The sequence below is a fragment of the Perca fluviatilis genome, chromosome 8 (genome assembly GCF_010015445.1).
Source record: "Perca fluviatilis chromosome 8, GENO_Pfluv_1.0, whole genome shotgun sequence".
NCBI classification, from domain to species: Eukaryota; Metazoa; Chordata; class Actinopteri; order Perciformes; family Percidae; genus Perca; species Perca fluviatilis.
Window position 1 is genome coordinate 25,089,640 of NC_053119.1, and position 25,847 is coordinate 25,115,486.

The following is a 25,847-nucleotide window of genomic DNA, read 5'->3' on the forward strand; positions in this document are numbered from 1 at the left end:
TTGAAACCTTTTTATAATGCCCCCTAATGTCAGCATTGGAAGATCACCCTATTGATCCAATAAAAAAAGGCAGGGGAGGCACAGCAATTCTGTTTTACCCACACGAGGGATCTGCAATTTTTGTCTAAATGGGAAAGGACCCGAGGATCAAGGTAAAGCAGAGTATTAAACACACAGGGAGAGAGAAAAAACAAACTTGTACCTTTCAACAAAGCCGAAGGGACACCTATGCAGGCCATTCATTGTGAAGCACAAACTGCTGCGAGCCATTACAGGTGCAAATGAGCCATTGTTCTGTCTTTGAGCTGGCTTGTGTTCCAAACTCCCTGCAGGAACTTGATATGCTCAAACTCAATGGAGGTGGGAAATGTAACTCTTTGGTTCTGGCATATTCCACCTTTTTTGCACAGAAAATTATACATTGTCCTTACCTGTTTGTTTTTATCCTCTATTATTTCCACCACCACCCCCACCCCCAACCCCCTTGCTCTGTGACTCTCTTCCTGTGCTTGTATTTATATAGGTGGAACAGCATTGGAGAAGTGATTGAAAAGCTGTCCTGTAGATCAGGGTGGTTTGTGGGGCCTGTCCATGCTCTAATCCATCCTGCCGCCCTGCCACACAAGTAGAATATCAAACAGGCAATCCCTGCGGAAAGGAAGAGAGAAAGATGTGGAGGAGAAAGAGAGAGAGAGAAGAGATTCAGAGAAAGAGATGTGTAAGGGAAGGAGAAGGTCTAAGAAAGAACAAACTAAAAACGAAGAGCAACAAACCAAGGGGAGGCTTAGAGGGAGAAAATGAAATAAGAGAGGTAGATAAAAATAAAGAGAAGGGCATTGGAAAAGTTTAACACGGGTCTGCCAGTATGGCAGCACTGCAAGAGAGGCTGGAAAAAAGTCAATTCCTGCAGTCTCACTCCACTACTTTTCTTCATTTGACTCTGATTAGCTCTGATAATGTATCTGTGCCATTATGTTGCTAATAAAAAAGGGGTGGGTAGCACAAAGTGACTGGGGTAATGGGGTCCTGATCCACCTTTACCTGAGCAGAGACAGGGAGCTGTAAAGAAAGGGGACAGAGCAGCTTCACAATGGAGGAAAAACTGGCAGTTGAGTCACTCACTGTGTCAGGGGTCAGCACAGCAAACCACTGAATATATATATATATATATATATATATATATATATATACACTACCGGTCAAAAGTTTTAGAACACCCCAATTTTTCCAGGTTTTTATTAAAATTCATGCAGTTCAATGTCTTATTGTACTCTGAAATGAAAGAATAGAACAAATGAACAATTTAAGTTAAAAAAGAAATCATGGAATCAATTTATTAACAAAATGTATTCTAAATTTTTGACTCGTCAAAGTAGCCCCCTTTGGCAGATATAATAGCTGAACACACTCGTGGCATTCTTTCTACAATGGAAATCAAATATTCTTCAGAAAGTTCTTCCCAACTCTGTTGCAGAAGTTCCCATAAATGTGTGGCACTTGTAGGTTGCTTTGCTTTCACTTTTCTGTCCAGTTCATCCCAAACCAACCAGTCTGGTCACTGTGCTGGCCACTTTTACAAGCCTACCATCTTGTTCTTTTTTGCTAAGGTAGTTCTGGCAGAGCTTGGACTTTTGGGTCATTATCTTGCTGTAGGATGAACCACTGACCAACTAGGTGCGTACCAGAGGGTACTGCATGGCGCTGCAAAATGCTGTGGTAGCCGTTTTGGTTCAGGGTGCCTTTCACTCTGTACAAATCACCGACCCTGGATCCAGCTAAACAGCCCCAGACCATCATGCTTCCTCCTCCATGTTTGACAGTTGATGTCACACACTGAGGAACCATCCTTTCGCCTTCTCGACGGCGTACAAAAATACTGCATGATGAACCGAAGATTTCAAATTTTGATTCATCAGTCCATAGCACCTTCTTCCAGTCTTCAGTAGTCCATTGGCAGTGTTTCTTGGCCCAGGCAAGCCTCTTTTTCTTATTCTGACGTCTTAGCAATGGCTTTCTTGCTGCAACTCGACCTATCAAACCTGCAGCTCGAAGTCTTTACAGTTGAAACTCAGACTTGCTTATTACGACCACTGTTAAGCTGTTCTTGAAGCTGTTGTCCTGTGAGCCGCCTATCACGCAAGCTGTTGACTCTCAGAAACTTCTGATTCTGTCGTGGCTTTGGGTCTGCCAGACCTCTTCCTGTCAGAGTTTCCCCCAGTTTCTAAGTGCCTTTTGATGGTGAAGAATACTGTACTCACTGACACCTTGACTTTCTTCGCAATTTCTCTGTAGGAAAGACCAACATGCTTAAGTGTTATGATGGTCTGTCTCACTTCCATTGTTAATTGCCTTTTTCCCGCCATTTTTATAGCAACACTCTACTTTCTGCAGTACAATACTGTTCAAATAATGCTCACGAGGGTACGGTACCACAGTGTGTTCCAACAATACTTTTATACAAACAGAGGGGGTTGTAAGTAATCCAGACAAGTTGGAACACCTGTGGGAATGGTAGCACCAACTTTCAAAGCTTGATCAACCTCCATTGCTGCAGAACAGCTTTACGTTGTTTACCCATTTCTTGTTCCCTGAAAAAGGCCTTTTTGTAAAATACTGAAATGTACATAATTTTTCAGTTTTGGGTAACCTTACTTTTTTTTTTAACCTCAGGCAGTTCACCACTTACCTTTGTACCATTTCAAGCTATTCATTGGACTTGAACTGCTAAAATTACAATAAAAAACTAAAAAAATTGGGTTGTTGTAAAACTTTTGACTGGTAGTGTGTATATATATATAAAGAAAAAGATGAAGTTGGATATGACTCTATCGTACACTGCTTGCAACCAAACAATATACAGTATGTGTGTTGACCCTTTGCGGGGTGACTCACCATATCCACCAATCCATTACTGTAGCAGTTACACACATGGGTCAGGCCTCATCTACACCTTCATCACACATCACTGCAATGCAGCTAAGCTCAGCTTACAGGTTGCAGCAGAAAGTTTACAGAGGACATTGCAAATATACTGTAGACTGGCGATGTTCCCTCTCTAAGTTCATGCTTTTAACAGAAGGGGTGATACTGAGCTTGTTTTGTGTAGATGGCATAGTACAGCAAGCACCCCAAATAACAGTGGTAATGAAAGTCAGGCTGAGGTTGGTCTATGTACTGACAGGTTTATTAATGGCTTTCCAATGTGATGTATGTTCACTGAACTTTAGGGCAGCTTACAGCTTTGTGCTTTGTAGCGATGTGATTTTAGCTTTGATTCTTTTCTTGCTCTCTCAGAGATAGTCTCATCCCTGTGTGTAATTTAAAGACCAGTGCTTTTTACACAGGGTGTGGCTGGCAATGTACACAAGCCACTGTAAGAATCAAAATCTGTATGTCTGCCTATTTAAGTATATTTCCATTAGAGATGCTACAGTACACACATATATTAGCTCATGCTTTCCCCCCCACTATATCCTGTTTGTCTGGGAAACCAGTGTTGTTTAGACCAGAGGTGTTTCTTTAACCACATCTATTATCTGACATCATCTATCTATCAAATAGGGAAGCCTCTGTGTGTGTGTGTGTGTGTGTGTGTGTGTGTGTGTGTGTGTGTGTGTGTGTGTGTGTGTGTGTGTGTGTGTGTGTGTGTGTGTGTGTGTGTGTTGTGTGTGTGGTCTGTCTTTGAAATATCTCATGAACCGTTCATCCAATCTACTTCACACTTGGCTTCCTGGGTACCCGATGAACTTCGGGTTTGGAATTTGGAGCAGTTTGGACAGCGTTGGATATTAAACTGTGAATAAAACTAAAAGACTGCAGAATAAAGGTTGAGGAAAAAAAAGCGCTGCCATAACGCTGGCTCTTCCATGTCTGCCCTTCACAATAAAGGTCCAGCTTAAATTCAGTCGGATCTTGTCAGTCAACTCAATAAAAAGGCATTTTTGCTGACACTGGATCGTATAGACAATATATCGTATTAAGTTGCTGTGAGCTTTAAATTCACTTCTTCCTTCTCACTCAGACTCACCCTCTATGCTCACCCTGGGTCAGGTTGTTCAACTGTGCTGCTAACTTATAACACTAATTACATTACATTATTTTTTCTAACTTGAGAATGTTTTTATGTTACATATTGTCTGTGTTGTGAAGCAACAGATGTGGCACCGTCTCCAAGACAAATTTCCCCTCGGGGACAATAAAGTGTATTCTATTCTATTCTATTCTATACCGTGGGCAAAATACCCCTGCAAATCAAATCCATACTTCAACGTTAACCGTCAAGCCACTAAGCCTGTTTGGAACATCTCTGTGAAGTGTTAAACCAGTTAACGATAGGCTATATAACAAGACAGCACCGCCGTCATTAAACGCTGAGTGTGGCAATATCAACATGCAATATCGCTGACGGAAAAAAAACAGAAAAAGAAGAAAAACTCCCCCTTTGTCTTCTCTCTCTCTCTCTCTCTCTCTCTCTCTGCGCTCCTTATGAGGTCATAAGGAGCAAGGTTACCTCCCCTTTCTCTGCTAGCCCGCCCAGAGAATTTGGCCCACCATGAGAGAGAATCATCATGGCTTTCAAATGAACATAGTGGCAGTTGGTCAAGGCCACACCCCCACCCTCCACCTTGTCCACCCCTCTCTCCTCCTCAATAGCTAAAGACACAGAAATGGCACATACGAAGGAAAGCTCATTGTGGGAGTGGCTGATGAATGTTTTGCTCAACCAGAACATCATTCATTTACAATTAGAGAATAAGTTACAGATGCATCGTTACATTTCAAGTGTTGAATACGGTGACTTCGCCTACTTTGGATGTATCGTGAGCTAAACTGGGTAACGTTATAGCTGTCACTGTGTCACGAGCCAAAGCATTAAGAGTTTGTTGTAGCAACCAACTTAATAATAACCCTCAGACTTTTTACACAAGTAACATTACAGGGGGAGAAGGGAAAAGAAAATAGTAGGCCAACATAAACACTGACCGAAAGGAATAAAACGTCCGCGCTAAATGGAAGGGGGACGTCATTTAATGTTGGCTACTGTCGTACAACCAAAAAGTAAAGTTATTTTATTAATGAAATAGACAAATTACATACCTAAGGTCCAATTCGGGGTGGGTTTTGAATCATTTAACATCCCATAATTTACTCCATCTGGCTGGATACACTAACACAGGATTTTTTTTTCCGGTGTTAGAAAGAAATCTGTGACCCATCAGAATGTGTTACTGTAGCGCCGTCTATCTGCTGCAAATCATTCTGTGACTTTGCGGGAAAAATCGGACCAGGGCAGATGCCTTACTAAAAACTATACAAAAATAGCGTACTTTTCACTGTTAGTCTCGTTTGCTGTTACAAGTCATTTAAGACCATTGTATGAAAAATGACTTAAGAAACATTAAAAAGTTACATAGTAGTCTCTTTACTTGTGATATTTTGTGAGTAAATTCTAAATCTCCTACGTCTTTCAGGTAAATGTGGTAGCACAATGTGTTTCTCTGAAGTAGGATTACACAGTAAGTCAGTAGTAAGCTATAAGGCCTACAGTGTGGTCGCTAAGTGCGTTGGGGTCCTTCTTTTGGGGTACAATGGTTCTGGAGAAAGCTTCAAGCAACAATAACACAGGCCAAGCAATCAACCCGTTCCAAACAGGCATATTTTGAATGGCCACTGTACTAGTTGATACAAAAAAAATAAAAAATCCTGTAAAGTATACATTTTGCTGTAGGAAGGCATTGTATTAAAGTCTCTACAAGAAGCAATGCTGCAAGGGGGCAATGTAAAACATGTATTCACTTAGTAGAAAAATGCTGTTTTAAGACTACATACAGTATACCAACTCTCTTAATTTTAAAATTAACACTGCAGCACTTTTTACATGTGACATGCAAGGCTGTTTCATCAGTGGCAACATCCATATTTGGTGATTGAACAGAATATACAGTGACCGAAATGGCCTTGACAATCTCTCTTCTCCTTCACTGCATACCTACTTGTCACCTGGTAGGACACAGTTGGTATGAAAACAATTTTTGTCTGTTTGCACATTAATACAAGTTTTTCCTTTCCTGGTGCCTGTGTTTGTTGTTTGTTTGGGACAATACACAACATCAGTTACAGACACACAGACAAACAGATTACAATAGTATATTTAAGATTTACCAAATAGCATATACAATATTTAAATAAAAGTGCCAACTAGACTTAAAATACTAAAAACAAGAACATGATTCTAAAGATGTTTCAAGGCACCCTTTGAATTGTCTGTCACTTTTTCCAGTCAATTTGGTGTATGTCACTACATTACATAATTTGAAAAGCCACTTTAGAATACAACTCCTTTGTTTATTTTATTTGACAGCGGTAACTTCCCCAAAACCTGCCGTCATATAACAAGCTCTTTAGTGAGTTAGTCTGTGATTAGGAAAACAAACAAGGCTAGATATCGATAAGTCACCAGGTTCTATGACTGTGAGGTCATAGACAAATGTTCAGACATAATTTTGTTACAACAATTGCATGTTTTCATGTGTCAAGTGTCAAACCAAACAGCTATATTTACTGTGGTCCTCCATGTTGGACCACTGCTCTATAGAAAACATTTGGAATATCAACTACAATACTTTTACATCTAATTGTTTAAGTAGTTTATTCATATTTAGTATTTAGCTTTGCCAGACCCTTCTCCAAAGTGCGTTGAAGGAGGGTCTGGCTACTCCACATAGCATTCAGGGACGGGAGGAAAACATGCTCTGGTTTATTGCCATTTCTTTAAACCAATCAGAATCGTCATGGGCGGCGCTAAACATTGCACAGAGCCGCTGCAAAATAGTCGTGCGAGAGAAAACTCAGATTGGACAGATAGTCTAGCTAGCTGTCTCAATTTACCATGCAGAGATCTGAGGAGCAGTTAACCATAGTCCTCATAAATCCACCGAATTTAAAAGCCCCCAAATCTTTCTTATCAGTTATTGGCTGGAACACAGTTCATGTTTCGTGGTGCAGGTTGACGCAGTTTGTTTTAGTTGCCTGGGCTGTCTGCAGAGACTGCGTTTTTTTACAGTGTGTTCAGGGGACAGGCAGCTCGCGGATAGCGACAAGACGTTTGCTGTATGTGACAAAAAATCCTGTAGCCTAAAAAAACGTGTGACATCGCTTAGAGCACCTTTAAGGCTCACACATCCTTTTGCAAAGAATTTTACATTTTTGTCCTGCTCTTTGTGTTTCTCAACATCCCTAGTTTGTGTAGCACTGTAATGTGAGTCTCCTCTCACCCGGCCTTGGCTGGCATCAGTTGGAACTGCTGTAGAAACCAGGCTATTTTAAGATTTTCAATGAAATACTCTAACCCAGTGTTCTGTTCTAATTGTGCTATCTTCTAACAACAGACAAATGGATCTGAGACTGAAGTGAAGTACTGATGTGACCTTGCTCCCAGATGTGCCACCTGGGACAAAAAAAGGCTACAATAGCAGCTGCTCAATTTGCAGTTTTAATTTAACACTTGTTATTGGACTGTAGTGTCTTTTATTTTTATGTTTTATCATGCTATTCTTCCGAAGTTGTTCTGGACACACCTGTTGCAGAGAATAGGCACCTATTTGTGTCAATGCACAGAAGAATCCTGGTCCTCAGCATCCATCTTCCTTTGCAAGTCATACAGTACAACAAATCTCCATCTTCAAAAAACTCAGAACACCACTTTCAGATGGCAAGGGGATTTGAAAAGCAAGTCATTAAGGATGAACAGATGCTTTTAGTTAGGATACCCACTTTGAAAAATTTGTATTCACTGCTGTCTGCCACAGTGTCGTTTGTGATAATTCTATTAGGATTTGCGAGTCATCATTTTTAAAATCTACACTTTATCGTTATTCCTATTGATTGGTTAGTTTTCACTTGTCAGAAAACTAATGATACATCACAAAACATATGTATGCTTTGTTTCTATGGTTACCAGTAGTTTAATATACGTTGTGCTCTGCTTTTGAACAATGCTGACCAGAACTGTTTTTAACAGTACAGTATGGATATATAGTTTTAAAACTGACAGCAAGTTTTTCTGTTGCTATGCTATAATATAAATAATATAACTGAATGCGTGTAGTAATTTGATTTATGTGAAATATCACTGTATCACAGTTATAATGAGAGTGATATATGCTTAGCTTTTATGAAAAATAATTGATTATTTGGGCAATAGGAAATGCAATCTTGCCATCAGGCCAAAATAAACTGCTTACTGGTGAGTTTAATCAGAGCTTGTTGGGGACATGCAAAATTGAGGCACTGTCCCTTATGAATGCGCTACTGTGGCAGCTTTGCGCGTGTGTGTGTGTGTGTATGTGCGCGCGTGCTTGACTGACATGCTGATGTATTGCAGTGAAACAATTCCCTGTCAACTAACTATAGCTATGCTGAAACTAAAAAGCTATTCACCTAAGACTGATTACTCAGCTGATGGATGTGGCCGATTATCTTCGTCATGCTAATCTCCATCTTTGCTATTTCTGGGACCAACTACAACAGAACTTTAAAACTACTTTCAATTTATAAAAAAAGAAAAGAAAAAAGCTCCACTGCAGTTGTCAGACAGGGACATTGAACCTCTGCTGGCCCATATGTCTGGTCTTTTTTGGAGCTTCTCTGCTGCCTACAGCATTGTCATCATAATTATAATTCAGAAATAACGGTCAATAATCCATGTTGACAATGGCATTGGTTCCCTTTTCAAAATTCACATCAAGTAGTTTTGGAATGCAAACACAAACCTGAACAGGCCCAAACAAAAAAAGTAATTATTTCCACCCGCTTACAGGTTATGTCATATCAACAGGCCCTGCAATTATTCCTGAACCTTCATAATGCAAAGTTCTTTTCTTTCTTATGAAATTCAAATATGTTCTGCATGAATAGGATTTTCAGAGGACTTGTCAGAGACTGCATTAGCTATACCTCAGGGCCAGTGGTTCTGATGTCATTAAATAGAAGAAAGACATGTAAATACTTCATGTTATTTCAGCACCCAAGTGTTGAACACCCACTCTCCTGACAATTTCAACATCTGAATGCAGGGCCGGATTGGGACTCATTTTCAGCCCTGGAGTTTCATGCCTTAGACCGGCCCACTTTAGTTCACGACTGACTATATTAAAATAATGTAATTAAAAATATAAGTCTGCAATAGGCGCACTGTTCTCTACAGCCTTGTAATTCATTGTATTTTTGAAAAATATCATTTCCAAATTGGAAATGATGATACATTATATTCACTATTGTTTGATTAAAAACATAATGGGTCACTAGTAACACTTGGGCATATAACGTTGTTATATTGTAACTAATGTGATCACTGCAAAAATAAAAAAATGCTTTTCTTACTTAGTATTTTTGTCTCGTTTCCAGTCCAAATATCTAAAAAAATATCTTACATCAAGATGCATTTACTAAACAAGTATGAAAAAACACCTCAAAATTAAGTGATTTTTTGCTAAAAACAAGCTACATTATCTGCCAATGGGGTAAGAAAAATAATTGTTTTAGATTTAGCTTGTTTTATGAAACGACAAAAAAAACTAAATCACTTAATTTTTAGGTTTTTTTTTTTTCATAAAACAAGACAATTTCTTATGCCATTTCACTTGTCTAGTAAATGTATCTTGAATTAAGAATATTTAGATATTTGAACTGGAAACAAGTAAGATACTAAGTAAGAAATTTTTTTCAGTGATAATGTTTGCTTATTCACACACTATGGTACACCAGCAGCTTACCTGTGTCTTTCAGGCAGTGAGCGCCTGGCCCTGTTTCTGACACTAAATGACATTTTTTACATTTATTTCTCACCACAAATATCCCCCTTTTTACAAAGCTTTCAAATCAAGTCAAGTCAGTTTTATTAATGTATTGCTGAATCATCAGGTATCATTAATTATCTCAGGGCATTTTTCATTGAGCAGCGCTCTTCATTACTATTAGTTATTCTGAATGACAATCCTACCTGCCCATTCTGGTGTGTTGGGCTCATGATTGGAGCTTGGTAACGTTACCGGGCCTTGCTCTTCACTGTTAGCCGCAAACCGGACTAGAGACGGCTGCTGCTGAAGAGCTACAAGAAAAAGTTTGATACATGAACGGTGGTTTGCAGACAACGTTGTTTTGCACGGTCGCTAGCATCTTGCACTGCTCTTAACTACCTTAACGTTAGCTTACTTACCCGGCCGTGCCGTCTTCATTGTTTTTTTGAGGAAAATGTGCTAAGTTTAGAACATTTGGCCGCGTCAGTTTCCAAAGCTTTCTTCTTTTTTATTCTGGCCTTTTCAGTGCCGCCTTTGCGCTTCCTGTTATCCATTTTTATCTGAATGTTTTTTATTTTGAGCAACTTGCAAGGTGCCGTGTCGGGGGTGGGGCCAGAGAGTCAAACGATAATCACGTCATCATTAACCTGCAGGCTGCACTCTGCGAGAAAATATTAAATAAAAAAGAGTGGGACTGCGGTAAAATAATAAATAAAAAAGTGGGGCTGCTGTAAGTGCAGGCAGCCTAGTGACAGCATCCATATTTAAACCCAGTGCCATGACAACAACGGCCCTCGCGGCCAAAAAAACAGACCGGCCCACCGGGAATTTTCCCGGTGCTCCCGATTAGCCAATCCGGGCCTGTCTGAATGGCGTTCTCTTTCATTGGTTACACATGAGTGCATGTACACACTCGCACACACACTCGCCTACCAGTCCCCGTGTAAAGCTTCTATACTAGCTATACTATTCAATACTAAACTAGCCTCTTGTTTCAATAAAGGAAAATAATAAAAGGCCACACATACATGCAATATATGAGTATGAGTATAGGAGTTTAGGAGGAGTTATGAAGTATTCATATTTTCAAAGTTCAAATGGGAAACTGTAAAATAAAACCCATAGCTGGAGGGACAGAATGATCAACAGATGTAAGTAGCCTTTTGCTGCTTTATGACAGCAGACTGCGCCTCGCTTTCACATGATCTTTCAAACTGATGTCGTGACACGACAGAGAGCCCAGCATAAAGAAACATCTCCATATTGTAGATCAATACATTAATGTACTGTAGATATTTAGTGATATGTGAAGCCAATATGTCACCTAGCTACCATAATGCACCAATCAGGCCCCTAACAGCTGACAGAAGCATCAGAACAAATGCATGTTTGACACATCAAGGATGTAATAATACTAAATAATTGATCTTTTCCCTTATTGGGTGTCTGGATTAGGTGTAAATAGTTACATAAACCTTTCATTTTCTGCTCAGTTAGTGTGTTTCCATGTGTAGGTGTAACCTTCGATGTCAAGAGTCTGGGTGATGTTTTTCCTTCTAACATTTTTGTAAGGCTTGTTTCCTTGCATCCTTGGGGTACAGCACCAATCTGTCTGTGTTGTATTAATGTTCCCTTCCACATGGCCCACATGATTTACACAGGCACTGTCCTCCACTGTTTGAATTCCAGTATAATTCATATCATGTTTGAGCTGTGTGCTTGGCTTGTTCTTGTGAGAGTTGTGACAGTAAATGGTGAACTAATGTTTAGCGGGTCATGGTCGGATGAGCGGCCAAGAAGAGCTCAACTGAATTGTTGAAGGAGGGTCATGGAGCACTGTAGGAGGTTGCTAGAGAAAAGGTAGTTAAGCTTTCACATTAAAGTCATCTTTACCAGATACCTGTAACTTTAGCTCACAAGCTCCATATGTAAATCACGTTACAGATTATCAGCATCACAAAATCAATGCCAATCACACTTATCTTATACTGTTGCTTGTCTGAATGTCATCCCCTTACAAGATTTCAATCTTCAAAGGGATTTTCCTTCCTATTTCAGGTGTTTCATGTTGATAAGCCATCCATTTATTGCAGAAAGATAAAAAAAAAAATCTCCTGTGCTACTCAGGGATATATCCTTTCTGTGGATGGATTTAATCCTATATTGTGTTATGATCATGATCTCACGCGTAAAAAAGTTATGAAGATGTTAGTAAAACGTGTTTCAATAGTTACAGTGGCAAATTGGAATTTTCTGTTGTAATTTAGCAAAATTGTATGAACTTTATGTGCATAATTGAAACTACATGTACATATATCTACACTACACTACATATTCACTCTTAAACTGAAGGACTCAACAAGAGTCAGCAGACAACACATGGCTTACCAAACAGGATTTTAATCAATGGAAGACCATTGAAGTCTTTTCATTGTCTTCTCAGTTGCAGCAAGACCCACACTGCCCCCGTGTCACTCAGTGTTTTGTCCAGTTCCAGTAATAGAAAAGCTTGAGTCTGTGTTTTGGTTTTCTTGGTGACCGAGCAACTGCAGTTTATCCTGTGGGATTTCAACTTAATGAACTTCATTGATTTGTTCATTGATTTGTGTTGAGTTAGTTACAAGATTAAATTAGGTGTTTTGACACTGGAAAATGTGTATTATTACAGAAGTGTGGTGTGTTGGTTGCTGTGTCTTTGTGCACTGTTGCATAGACACCATGGTCTTATCCCTTGGTATAGACTGTGTTCAACAGGAAGGGCGTGGCTAACATGGAACACAAGAAAGGAATTCATGGACCAGTGTGGAGAATACGGAACTACTGGAATGCTACTACCCCAGGGATAGGGGTTACATAAACAGAATGTGGTACCAATGGATACTTAGAAACCCAACATCTAAGCTAACCAAGAAACAATTACTAGCTCAGTGTTCCAGTATCCGCAGTCGCAGACTGTTATCACAACTAGAGATTGACATGGTACAACAAAGATGCTGCGGCAAGGGGGAGCCAGGATGCAAGGTGTGTGTGACTCGAACATCTCACATTACCAACAAAACGTACAGCGACAGACCGTGCAAAACATTTCAGACCGTCCTGCCAACATGTATACATTTTAACATCAATGTACGCTGTAACGATTTTTCACTCTTGCTGCTGTTTCAATCAGCTGTCTGCAGCGGGTGGGGCTGTTGCTCCGTTTCCTCCGCGACTGACGCGCACATACACAAACACACACACACAATCACACACGGTGGACGCAGGAAAAAACGGAGATGAGACCTACAGGATGACCTAAATTGAGGCCAGCTATGCTTGTTATTGTAAGTGCAATGATAAGTTAAAGTCCAATAAGTACTTTATTAAACCGTATGAATGTGTGTCCCAGCCCAGGATAGGGAATTAACTAACAATGTAAAGATCAACAAGCCACTGACAGTGACATATGTTCATATTTGATTCATTCAATAAATTATTATTTTGTCTTAAATCCACCAGCCATTTTCATATTATACCAACATCATCATCCTGAGACTTTTGGTAAGGTTTCTAGAAAATCTCAGCCCAGACTAATTAATTAATAGTAATAATTATTATTCTCCCCAAAACAAGTTTCCTTTATTTAGTTAGTATTTATTTTTTTATTTTTAAGAACTATACAAAAAAAGTTGCAACTTTTTTGCAACAACTCGTGTTATGGTCCACGTTCACCAGTGTTTTGTTGTTGTTGTTGTGTGTCCTGATTTTGTCAGTCATCTCTTATATGCAGTGGCGTAACGAGCCAACACCGGACCCCTATGCAGTATTATCAAGGCTGACCCCCCTACTACAGCACGTGATGACGGCCATGAATAGGACAGGATAGGATCATAGAGACACAGCAAGTCCTGTTTTTCACCTTTATGAGGCAAAAAAAAAGTGGCTGGTAAAAAGTCACTGCAAAGTGGCTGGTGGTCAAAAAAGTTAACTTCATGCCCTGGAGATGATCATAAGTAAGCTGGATATCTGGAGACCCTCTGGTTGAGAGAAAGAGTATTTTCAAAGTCTACTAGAAGATGTGAATGCAGCGCTAAATACCCTACCTTTGACCTTGAAGTCCCAAGGTTAAAGTGGGAGGCACCTCCAAAGGTGGCTGAGAATGACAGAGCTAAGATCCAGACTGATAAAATGGTAACGGATAACCAACGGGACATCATGGTGGTCAACAAACAGCAGAAGAAGGTAGTTGTGATAGATGTAGCAATCCCATGCCACAGCAACCTCAAGAAGAAGGAACATAAGAAGCTTAAAATATACCAAGAGGAGCTAGGAGCCTGTGGTAATCGGAGCACTGTGGTCACTGCAGAAAATTCCAGGAACAACATCTGAGATCTCTGTCTAGAAGAGCGCAGTCCTAGGAACAGCTAAGATACTGCACAGAACCCTCATACTCCCAGGCCTCTGGTAGAGGACCCGAGCTGGAAGGAAGAGGACTGCCCAGGATGGGGCGAGTGGAGAATTTCATATATATACAGTATATATATACTAAACAATACTAAAACAAACGGTATTACAGCAGATCAACCAGGTGTTGGAGTTGGAACCTACATTTCACACAGCCAGTATTACTTCCCAGTATGCAGTACAGGCCAAAAGTTTGGACACACCTTCTCATTCAATGCGTTTCTTTTATTTTCATGACTATTTACATTGTAGATTCTCACTGAAGGCATCAAAACTATGAATGAACACGTGGAATTATGTACTTAACAAAAAAGTGTGAAATAACTGAAAACATGTCTTATATTGTAGATTCCTCAAAGTAGCCACCCTTTGCTTTTTTGATAGCGCTGCAAACCCTTGGTGTTCTCTCAATGAGCTTCATGAAGTAGTCACCTGAAATGGTTTTCACTTCACAGGTGTGCCTTGTCAGGGTTAATTAGTGGAATTTTTTTCCCTTATTAATGGGGTTGGGACCATCAGTTGTGCTGTGCAGAAGTCAGGTTGATACACAGCCAACAGCCCTATTGGACAACTGTTAGAATTCATATTATGGCAAGAACCAATCAGGTAGGTTCCAACTCCAACACCTGGTTGATCTGCTGTAATACCGTTTGTTTTAGTATTGTTTAGTATATATATACTGTATATATATAAATTCTCCACTCGCCCCATCCTGGGCAGTCCTCTTCCTTCCAGCTCGGGTCCTCTACCAGAGGCAGTAGATACAGTACATAATTCCATATGTGTTCATTCATAGTTTTGATGCCTTCAGTGAGAATCTACAATGTAAATAGTCATGAAAATAAAGAAAACGCATTGAATGAGAAGGTGTGTCCAAACTTTTGGCCTGTACTGTACATGTGAAGATATTATGGGTTACTTCTCACATTTTATAATGCTGTTAGAGCACCTTTATGTGCCAAAGTCCACTGCTGAGAAAATACAACAAATAGAGGCAGCAGCTCTAGGCTGCCAAAGTTGGCAAACCAGCAGCACTGATAGCTGGGATATGAAACTCTGTGCTGCTGAGGAAGTCATGCAAGTTTCACTTTACTGGGGAGCTTGAAACTGTCTTAAAAAGACACAACAAAAGAAAAACTAATACCAACAGGAATACGAGAAGATGGCAGTTGGCCAATGATTCCTTTTTCTGTAATGTAACCACAATGTCCTGCAATGGCAGATGTTGTGGTTGTTACCTATTTAGTAGAGCTCATATGGGGATGTTCAGTGTTTTATCCTCCCCTTACCAACACGGAAACACACAGTGTGGTTAAGAAAAGGCACATGCTATTTGTAGCCCTATATCATAATGTCTCATTCATTACAGATCCACACAGGCAGCTCTCCAAGAAGACAAGGGACAACAAAAGAAACAACCAACAAAAAAGAAAAGAAAGCATTAGATTTCTTTTTATATTGGGTGAAATATACTGTCAATGACTTGAAAATGTCAGGTGAAAATGCTTACAGACTATTAAAATGTATTCGTGCTCACATTTCTCATAGATAAGTGTTTGCAAACACATAATAAATGACAAGTTCATGGAGGTTTTGGAAAGGGAAATAAATGATTAAAGACTTCTCATTTCTAACACTATTTAGTCACACAAATGTTATTTATGTCGTGAATATGTTACATTCCATTCTGTGAGTACTGTGAACAAAGCCTCTGATCTGGTGTAATTTGTATCATAAATTGTACAAAGTGTCTATTTGCACCCCCGGTACGAATAGCCTAGGCCACACAGCTGAGCTATTCCCACTCAGACGTAACAACAAAAACACGTTGCTCGCGTGCACCGAAATCATGGCCAACATTCATCTTCCTTGACAGCAGAAACTGGCATATTAAGAAAGTTTTATCTCTAAAGTTTATAATAATTGAATTTCTAGCGGAAAAAATGGATACTATAGTTGCGCTTTCTGTCTTCAGTGAAAGCATACAACCGTTATTTTGTTAGTTTGTACCTATTTTTTGTATACAGTATGGTTACCTAGCAACCAAGGCTTAAAGACACCAAGTGGTCAACGGTTGTACTTCATTCCACAAGAACTTCTTGATGAGTGGTTAGAAAAGTGAGCTATGCCCCGGGAGTCTCGGGTTTGATTCCCCAGCGAAGAGATCTTTCTTTCTCATTTTCGATTAGATTATTTGCATGCCATTGCGCAAGTCAGGGCCCGCCCCCCGGGTCGAGAACCACGCACGTGTATGTATCAATGTCTCTCTCAAGCGTGCAAAATATTGGACACTGCAACGATTTTATTTAGGCCACAGAGCAATATTCCAAAAAGATGTAATCCATGAGTAGTATGGATAACTGTGTGTAAATATAGGGTAGCCTACAGCAGGGTACGAATATCATCCACTTCTAATTTATACACTGGTACAAATAACATATAAAATATAATCATACCCTGTAACAACAAACGTGTTGTGCATGTCCAGAAAATTGGCAGACAGACGCTTTTATCCAAAGTGACGTACATATAAAAACACCAATTTATGTAAAATTAGAATTACTTAAGTAAAGAATAGATGTGAATACAAATACAGACGTTAATACGAAATAAACCCTCTGTTGCTGCGGCAACGGTTAAAGATACAAACTGCAATCATAAAAATAAGATTGATCTTATGACATTTCTGTCTGGATGAAACTGTCTGCATCAGTCATTAAAAGAACATTGAGGATTGTGGAAGGTGTTACTAATAGATCCTGTGAACATCCAGACCAATATGAAAGGAGCTAGGTAAGGGGTTAGCTCATTCACTTTAATAGAACACATTGCTGTGTGCACCGGGATACAAATAGCATACACTGCTAATTGTACCAGGGGTGCAAATAGCCTCACCCTAAATTGTAACACTATTTTCCTCCCTGAAGATTCATCTGTGTGAACCAATCTTGAACCAATCCTCCTGTCCATCCTGAGTCTTGTTCTTATCTTTCTACTCTCATGTCATCTAAGTGAATGAGCAATTGTTAGACTATATATATATATACACACATATATATCATTGTGTGTCTTAAACCTTTAGAACATTGTGAAGTGAACCCTTCTTTGTGTCACTTTGTTCTCTGAGCTTGCCACTGCTTTTCATGTATTACCATTATGTTATAGCTTACAGGTGGTACCTGTTTTAAAAGCAAATCCCCAAACACAAACGAACAAACGAAAAAGAATACAGCAGCTATGAAATGCAACAAATGAAGCTGTAACGCAAACTGCTTGCAAGTAGTTCAAATGTTAAATTGCAGCAGCTACAGTATGACTGTCTTTGCCTGTCATTGACATGTCTACATCTAAACTACTGCTGCTCATACTTGATTTGTCTACAGGTTGGCGTAACTGGTCTGCAAAATGAGGCAGAGTAAATCATGCAGGGTATTGTGTTTCCCCAGGATGGAACAGCATTTAGAGTGGACACATTTATCTTACACTAGAAATGTATTAGTTTTATCCAAATCATAGCATCAGCAAACTGTATGCTCCCAACAAGTGTATAATTTAATTAACTATATGACAAAACACTAATAACTATCCTCTATCTCTACAGCTTTATATTTGTAAATTTATGTAATTAATTTCTCAATTCCCTCATCAGTGTTTGTGTAATGCTTTTTAATTAGCACCCCTCAAGCGCTGGAACACCTTGTTTCAATTACACCTCATACAAAATTAAAATATCTTAAAATATCATTACCATTAATGTGCACCTCCTCATTCAAACCAATTACAATCAGCATGTGAGAATCTCTGTACTGTCAGTTAAAAGGGAGTTGGTAAGAAGAGAGGAGGCAGAATAAAAGAACCTGTGGGGAATTTTGTGTCTTTTTCAAGCTGGCAGGTTAAAATGGGAAGAGGCCGGAGTGGACTTGTATCCGCACACTGCTCTACTGACGAATACAACAATGGTGATTTGGTCGCCAATGTAGCACTGATATCAAAAGGTCCCTTTTAGTTGCGACCGCAGCAGCTTGTATAAATCACACTGTTGGTCTGCCAGTCCCAAAAATGCACCATGTTTCATATGTTTTACATTACATCCTGAAGCAGTAAAAGTCTATAATATAGGAGGAATAATTCCATACGCAGTTGAAATACCAGCTTTTTGGCACCAGATGAGATCAATAGCTTAAGACAGTTGTTACATTTGTGATAACAGCTGCTTCAGACTGTGGCTTCTAGGGCATTAACGAATAGTGTAGTTTAGTAGTCATCAACTACTCTCCAAAAGTCGACGAATAGTCAAAAAAAAAAAAAAAAAAAAATATATATATATATATATATATATATATATATATATATATATATATATATAATTTCACTAAATGTAATGAAATATTTGAACACTGTGGACTGCGTCACCTGCAACAAAATCTTGGTGTCTTATAAACCCATGAAGGTTGGAACTTTGTGTGCATATGACACGGAAATAAAGAAAAGATCTAATCATGCGTTAGTATTTAGTTGATTGTATTATTTGGTGAGATGAAGCTCTTCAAATTCCAACAGCTGTCTTTGGATTACCTGAGACAATATAACTGACACCACTGCAACTTTTGTCTGCAACGTTTGCAAATCTTTTCTGGGATGGGTCGCTTGGCGTATGAACAGTATACTGCTGCATTTTGCATAGGAAAAAGTGCTACACAGCAAAACCGTAAAAGGCACGCACATTTCGCAGTGGTAATAACCTCCTTCAATCCCCAGTGCTATTGTGTAACAGTGCCTTCAATGAGAATGATATCATCCTCACAGAGAGAGGAATGCGGCAGCCATGATCTTAAAGATGGAATCACTCAAAAGGAACACTGGGCATTAGCACAGAGCTCAGCGCGATGCGGGCTGACTGCAGCCGAAAATTGGCAAGTGACCCTTGAGACAGGTCAGCCCCAATTCAGAGACAGAAAATTGTGTGGAAGGCATTGATTAATGGGCAAGACACAACTCGTTATGGCCCCGTGGTGTCATCCTCTTCCTCCCCGTCTCTATCCCTAACCCTCTCTTACTGCTGAAATCAGACAAGTAGCAAAAAAAAAACTTCAATTGATTCCAAGTATCATCTTATTACATAATAGTAGGAGGAAAGTTAAAGACGAGCCAGGATTAGGTGTGCCTCACCGAACTCAACACATGAATTATGTCAGTGTTGTATTATAATTTGGAAGGGATCATTGTTGACATTCTGGATATGTAGAAATGGAGGCCAGAATATAAGGCAAAATTAAGAAATGAAAAATAAATTGTTATTACAGAGAGCACGCAGAAATGTACTTTATAAAGGCTAATAAATAGAGCAGACTACTACACTTTATATCCCTTAATAGCTTCTATAGTGTTGGTATTGAATATCAAGAGCACATTTGGCATATTATATACTAAATAGTAAGCAAACCTGCTATTAAAGCCATAACATGGTAAGATAATTTTTTCTGTGTGAATTGATGTTCCAAATAAAAAATAGAATTCCCTGTCCTTTCCCTTTCACGTGTAACCTGTGACTAGCATACTGTGTCACGATAAAGGGACAGAGGAGGACGTGTTCAAAAAGGAAATGACAGTGGATGACAGATTGCAGTGCTATCCATCATCTCTGGTGGGTCTATGAGAGGCTGGTTCTCATGAGAGTTAATTTGCCAGAAAACAATAGCAGGCAAGATGGTACAACTTTCAAAGTTTAGCAGTAAAACTAATACAGGGGCGTGGCCTCTGGATACAAATGTGAATTCAAGTGTGACAAACTAAGCTCAGGCTGAAGTTGAGCCAATAGAGGACTGTCTTTACTTAGTCCAATTTAAGAATGTCAGCTAAAGTCTAAGTGGTCTGACATGCAAATAGTGCAATGTTGACACCTTTTTCTTCCCACTCTGTAGAATAATTTGTCTGTTTTAACTTTGAACTATGGCTTGATTTAAAATATCAACCATCAGTAGGGTACAGCTGTGTTTAAATATTTATAGTAATAGCATAAAACATAGTTTAATAGAATTGGTTATCAGGCTTCCCAAATTAATAGTAAGCTCATGGAAAAAATGAAATGCATGTAAATTGCAGTATTATTAAAAGACAATTAAAGTAGTGTCTGCAGGTCCTGCTCTCAGGCTGCAGTCATAACCAATCAGAGGGTAGAGCAGTAACCTTATAAGGATCCAGAGAGGTGAAACCCAGGTCAAAAAAGCACGTAAATCACCCGCTGGTGATTGTAAAGCTAATTGCTAAAAAATTGTAAAAGCCACGTAGATGAACATATCCATTTTTATCAACCCCCTCTTCTCTCCTCTGGATTTTGGCAGCTGGACAGTACGACTCTGTATAGAGAGATTTTAGTGAGTAAATCACACTGAAACCTTAAAAGCCAGGGGGACAAAAATAGGATTTTGAAAAGTGAGGGAGCCATGACCCACCCCCGCCCCCATTCCCAGAGGGAAATATGACCTTGATCAGTCTAAAAAAGGACACTGGTTGTTTCTTGAATCTACTGCTGCTATGACATGCTTGGTCCTTGTTGTTGCCATGTTCTGCTACCAGTGGGCTTCTGAGGATGTCTGCATCGTATGTTTTTGGCAAGTTTTGATCATGGAAAAAATTAACAATACGTTGCTGTCAGAGTAACTATAAATATATGTATCCCCTTCTTCTTTCAGTGAATCTAGGTAAGACAATAACAGCAAACATGGTACTCACACAGTGACCTGGAGAACCCGTATTTAGGTTTATTTTACTGTAATTCCGACAGATGCTCATTTTAGACTTTAAAAGTAATGGTTTCAGAACGAACAGATGGATGTACTCTGCAACAAATACAGTGAGACATCAGAAATAGAGACTGTGATTTATATCCTGTGTCATACAGCAGAGGCAAAGGAATTCAGCTGTAAAAGACATGAAAGATTATGTGAAATTACAGATTGGAGCCTCCCCAGCATCAGTTATGTTCTTATGGCTGTTTGCAGTCCCACTGACATGATGGCGATGTCTTAAAAGCTCCTGTAGTTTTTAGATAACTTGATAAAAGAAGCATGTTTCAATCCTCAAATTTTAATGAGCAAAGACTGGAATCAGAAAAATCTGGAATCTTGAGAACTAATTACTAAAATTGCTTCAACGCATCATTGTTTACTGGAGAGCACTCGCTTTCCTTTAATTTTAAATCATGCTGTTATCTTTCAAAGGTTTCAGAATTTTCCATTATCATCGGTTTGGAACTTTGGTATAAACAAAAAACATTTTCTTTCTGTATTCTGCAATAATATAATGTTTTCCATGCTGATCCCCCAGATTTTTCAATAAACAGCACAAAGATTTACTGTTGTGCTTTTAAAGTATCCAGCAAGTTTACTCATTCACAATCTCATGCACGTATGCCATTGTAAAATGTTTCTGCCCTGCTGTCCACAATGGCAGTGCCGAGCTGAAGACAACTCTCTCTTCTTTATTAGGTTATTTTATCGGCCCTCTCAACAGCTGTGACAGCTCCAGCCGTGATCGAGTTTGGCTTGTTTTCACTACATCCCCTGCAAACTTTGACACCTGATTTCATTGAGGGAGATGGGATTTGAAAGGTGGGGGACACGGGTCGCCAAGCCCACTTCTCCACGTTACCTGAGCAGCTGGTTGTGAAAAATGCTTCTATGTCTCTGGTCCTCCTCTCCTCTTTGTTGTCGTCTTTCTCTGTCTTGGACTTGCTTCTTCATTTATCTTTTCAGGTATCCCTTTTCTTGTAGTGATGAATTGCAGGGTGCGAACTACGGGGGTGCTAGGGGGAGCTCGGCTCCCCTTAATAAGACATGGGCTCCCCTGAAAACGTGATTTGTGAAATTTTGGGGGGGTCTCTAAAAATAATAATAATAATAATAATAATAAACAAAATACAAAAAAGATAAGGATGTAGAGTGCAAAGTAATAGTGCAAATGTATGTGCAAAATGCATATTGCAATGATAATGTATGTAATATGTAGATGAATGGCCAAAGTGGGGATGACCCCACCTATCAGCAGTTCAGGAGAGTGATGGCAGAGGGAAAGAAGCTGTTCTTGTGTCTGGTTGTTTTTGTGTGCAGGGATCAGTAGCGCCCACCAGAGGGGAGGAGGCAGGAGGATGGCAGCAGTGTAGAAGATGGCCAACAGCTCTAAAAAAAAAAATAGAGCTCCATGGTTTTGAAGGCTCAGTCCTTCTCAGCTGACCTAAAAAGAAAGAAACAAAAGTTTGATATGTCATACTAAGAATAAACACATTAACAAAAGCAAGACAAATTGCCTGACTAACAACCCTGTTTTTATTCTGACCACAAATATTGATAGTTTTTGATTATTATGATTATTATTAACATCACAGAAGAATTTCAATTTACCGTCTGTGTGGGGCAAACTTCAGCACCAATCAAGTCCTCCGCGTCTGCTGCAGTCAGCGCGGGGAAGTTTTTCTGGAAGACCGCTAGAGTAGAAGTCAAAATGAAGCAACGTTACAAGTCAAATTAAAACCTTTTATTAGCCAAGCTAAGCATAATACTGATGTGAACAATAAAATAACACCTGCCCGTTATAACCCTGCAGATTGTCAAGTCCTGGAAGGCCTTCTTTCCTTTTCTGCCCCGCAGGATATACAGTTTTAGAACATCATTGGTTGCCACTCGCCGTAGCATGCGTCGGATGGCAGTACCTCCGGTCGAACCTCCGGGCTTGTCAGGAAAAGTTGCTGTAAAACATATAGAAACACAAATTATACACATGGAACAAAGTGGAGAGCTTGTACAATCTCATTTTGTAAGAGAAGTCAGTTCTGTTATAATTTAAGTTATGCAAAAGCCACTGTACCTTCAACTGGGTCCCAAGATGAAGTGGCAGGCCGAGCTTGCGTTAGAATACACCCATCCAGTTCTGGGCGACCGGCTGGTTTCCTGTGTGGTGTTGACTCATCTAAAAAGGAAAGTAAATATGAATATTGGTCAGTTCATTTATGGTAGGTTTCTTGAAAATGCCATTGCATAACTACTCTGTTACATTAGACAATTGCAAAAAAAAAAACTTACATGCAGGTGGTGGTGGCAGTGATGTCTACTGACCTGAAAAAAGGCAGGAAGAGACAAACCCATCAGAACAGTCACATGATAAGCAACAGGCTGAGTGTCTGGTTTCTTAAATGCATGTATAAATGTTAACTTACAGACAGGGCTTCCAGACACACGCTCTGTCCTAGAATGCTTTCTTGCTTGTGGACCAGAGTCATCTGAAATAAAAGACCATACAATTTGTATTGATTGCAAAAATAATATTTGAATGTATACAGTGTAAACATAAACATTACAACATAAACATTGTATGTGACGTATTTCTCAGGACTTTTGCATTGTAGCCCAGAGACTTTCTAATAGGGATACACAGCAGCCATAGAAATGCATGGGGTTAGTTTGTAAAGCCAGTATGGCAGCTGTGTAGCCTTAACATATTCCGTCTCTTCCTGTATGCTTCCCCATTCACTTCAATAGGAAAATAGCTTGCCGATAACTGCCGAAAGTACGTTGCAAGGTGGCCGCCGAGTGACTTGCCTAAAATGACTGATTGTACTGGCTATCATGTACGTACTGTACACTAAAACTAATTGAAAGAACTGGTATGTCTTATTTGTAACAACAACACAAGCAGGTTAACACGATGACACAAAACATACAATGCGGCAAAGCATAAATGTCGTGCATAGCAGCAAACAAAGCGCAATACCGGTATATGCAGTCCATTTAAAGCGTAACTCTCGCCACAACGCAACCTAGGATCTTTTTGTGAATGTACCAGAGTCAAATTTCGTTTAAAAGCATAATTAGGACGGAAACGCCAATTTTAAGATTGATCGTATTGTCGTTTTCTGGTCAAACGGCCTTTTGAATGGGAGAGCTAGAGGCTACTTTCATCACATCAAAATCACTATATGTAAAACACAAAGAAGGCTCGACACAACATAAAACTTTGCACGAAGTCTCACCAGGGGATTTACACATGAACTCGAGCATTAAGAACATCGTTTGTGCACAAAGAGTTTACCAAAAATAAAAAAATTTGAACAAGTCGCTGCTTGACTGGCAAGATGGCGACGAGGGGAAAAACAAATGCTGAAGTGAGTTGTTGAACCTTTTTTGGTCAACCTGAATATAACAAAGCACTACGAGGGAAAGGGCTTACGGTTAAACCCCAAACCGTTGCATTACAACCATAACATCATGAAACTGTAACGTATTTCACTTACTTTTTCGTGAGATCGTTTGGCAAAGCAAATAAAATCTTCTTTCTTTGTCCGTTAGTGTATCGTATCAAACGCAAACGGAAGTCCGGAGGACAGGACTTGAATCGGTCACCTGAGAGCAGAGGCACAGTCTTCCCCTACTGGCCGGGGGGGTGTAACGGTTGGATTTAAACACTGATTGAGCCACTTGTTAGAAGTGAAATGGAAGAAGTGAATTGTCTTAGTTGTGAAAATCGATAGATTCTTGTTTTAAGTATTTTCACCTAATACAGTTAAAAAAACGAAATCAAGCACAAATGTATAGTTTTTAGCAAAATTGATTTCAGCCTAAAAGTAATTATATTATCTTGCTATGTTGTTTATCTTACTTAGATTTTATAAGACCAATCATTTTTGAGTGAATCTAAATCAAGTGATTGCAAACCTTTTATATGCTACTTCAAAAACGTAAATGGAGCTGGTTTGAATAAAGATTTCAAAACCGGACTCAGAACAACCAAAAACAACCAAAAACTACCAAACGGGAACGTTGTGTGGAGGTAACAGTGCAACCACAGGAGAACGTTTGAGTTGGTTGGTTCCCCTAACGTTTAGGGAACGTTATAACCATGAGGGAACGTTCCCTAAACGTTAGTTTTTTGTTTGGTTCGAACTAACCTTAAGAGAACCAAAAACTAACGTTCCCCAACGTTCCCTAGACGTTCTGTGTTAGTGGGGTATTTGTGGGTGGCTGTTTGATCTATCTATTGCTGTTGATAAAGTATAATAGGGTAAATCCTGTAAAGTGCATACACTTGTAGCTGTTATGTATCTTTGTAATCACTGTAAGTCGCAAGAGCACAACCCAATATGACTGAAACAAGTATTGTTGCTATGTGATGTCTTATTGAACACCATCACAGTGAATACCAAACTCAGACGCTTCTATACAGATGACTTGACGGCTCATTCTACCATGTTAATTCATCCTGGACTGACTGGCTGAGTGTTAAAAAAAAATCTTAATTGGCTTTAATATCCACTGGTGGCCGTTGCGCCTATAGTTGTGCAGGTCAGTTGAGGACAGCATGCATTGTATGTCTCCAAGGGGTTAGCCTCCCCATAGAAGCTTGCTATAATAATAATCAAGACTCTCTTTGACCAGTGGATTCCAGGCTCTTAGAGGTGTGGCTAACCTGCCATTCATTTCTCTACAAGGAGACAAGAGATTGCCGACAATGTCCTAAGAATCAATCCTCAGAGGGAACTTTCTACACTCAACACTAAAACCTGTTTGCCCAGTGGAATGTTATGCTCTTAAAGTGGCATTTTACCTGCTGCTTTAT

General features: G+C 39.5%; 1 long non-coding RNA gene across 2 annotated transcripts; it reads right to left on the bottom strand.

Annotated features, from left to right (window-relative positions):
* Window positions 1-22,428: 22,428 nt before the first annotated feature.
* Window positions 22,429-24,606, bottom strand: LOC120564398. Of its 2 annotated transcripts, XR_005640098.1 has the most exons (6): window positions 24,526-24,606; window positions 23,318-23,514; window positions 23,103-23,204; window positions 22,821-22,983; window positions 22,640-22,722; window positions 22,429-22,472 (listed from the first exon to the last, which is right to left on the bottom strand). It is a non-coding gene; the product is annotated as an uncharacterized LOC120564398 (long non-coding RNA). The 2 variants fall into 2 exon arrangements; XR_005640097.1 differs by having other exon boundaries at window positions 22,640-22,983.
* Between the last annotated feature and the right edge of the window lie 1,241 nt (window positions 24,607-25,847).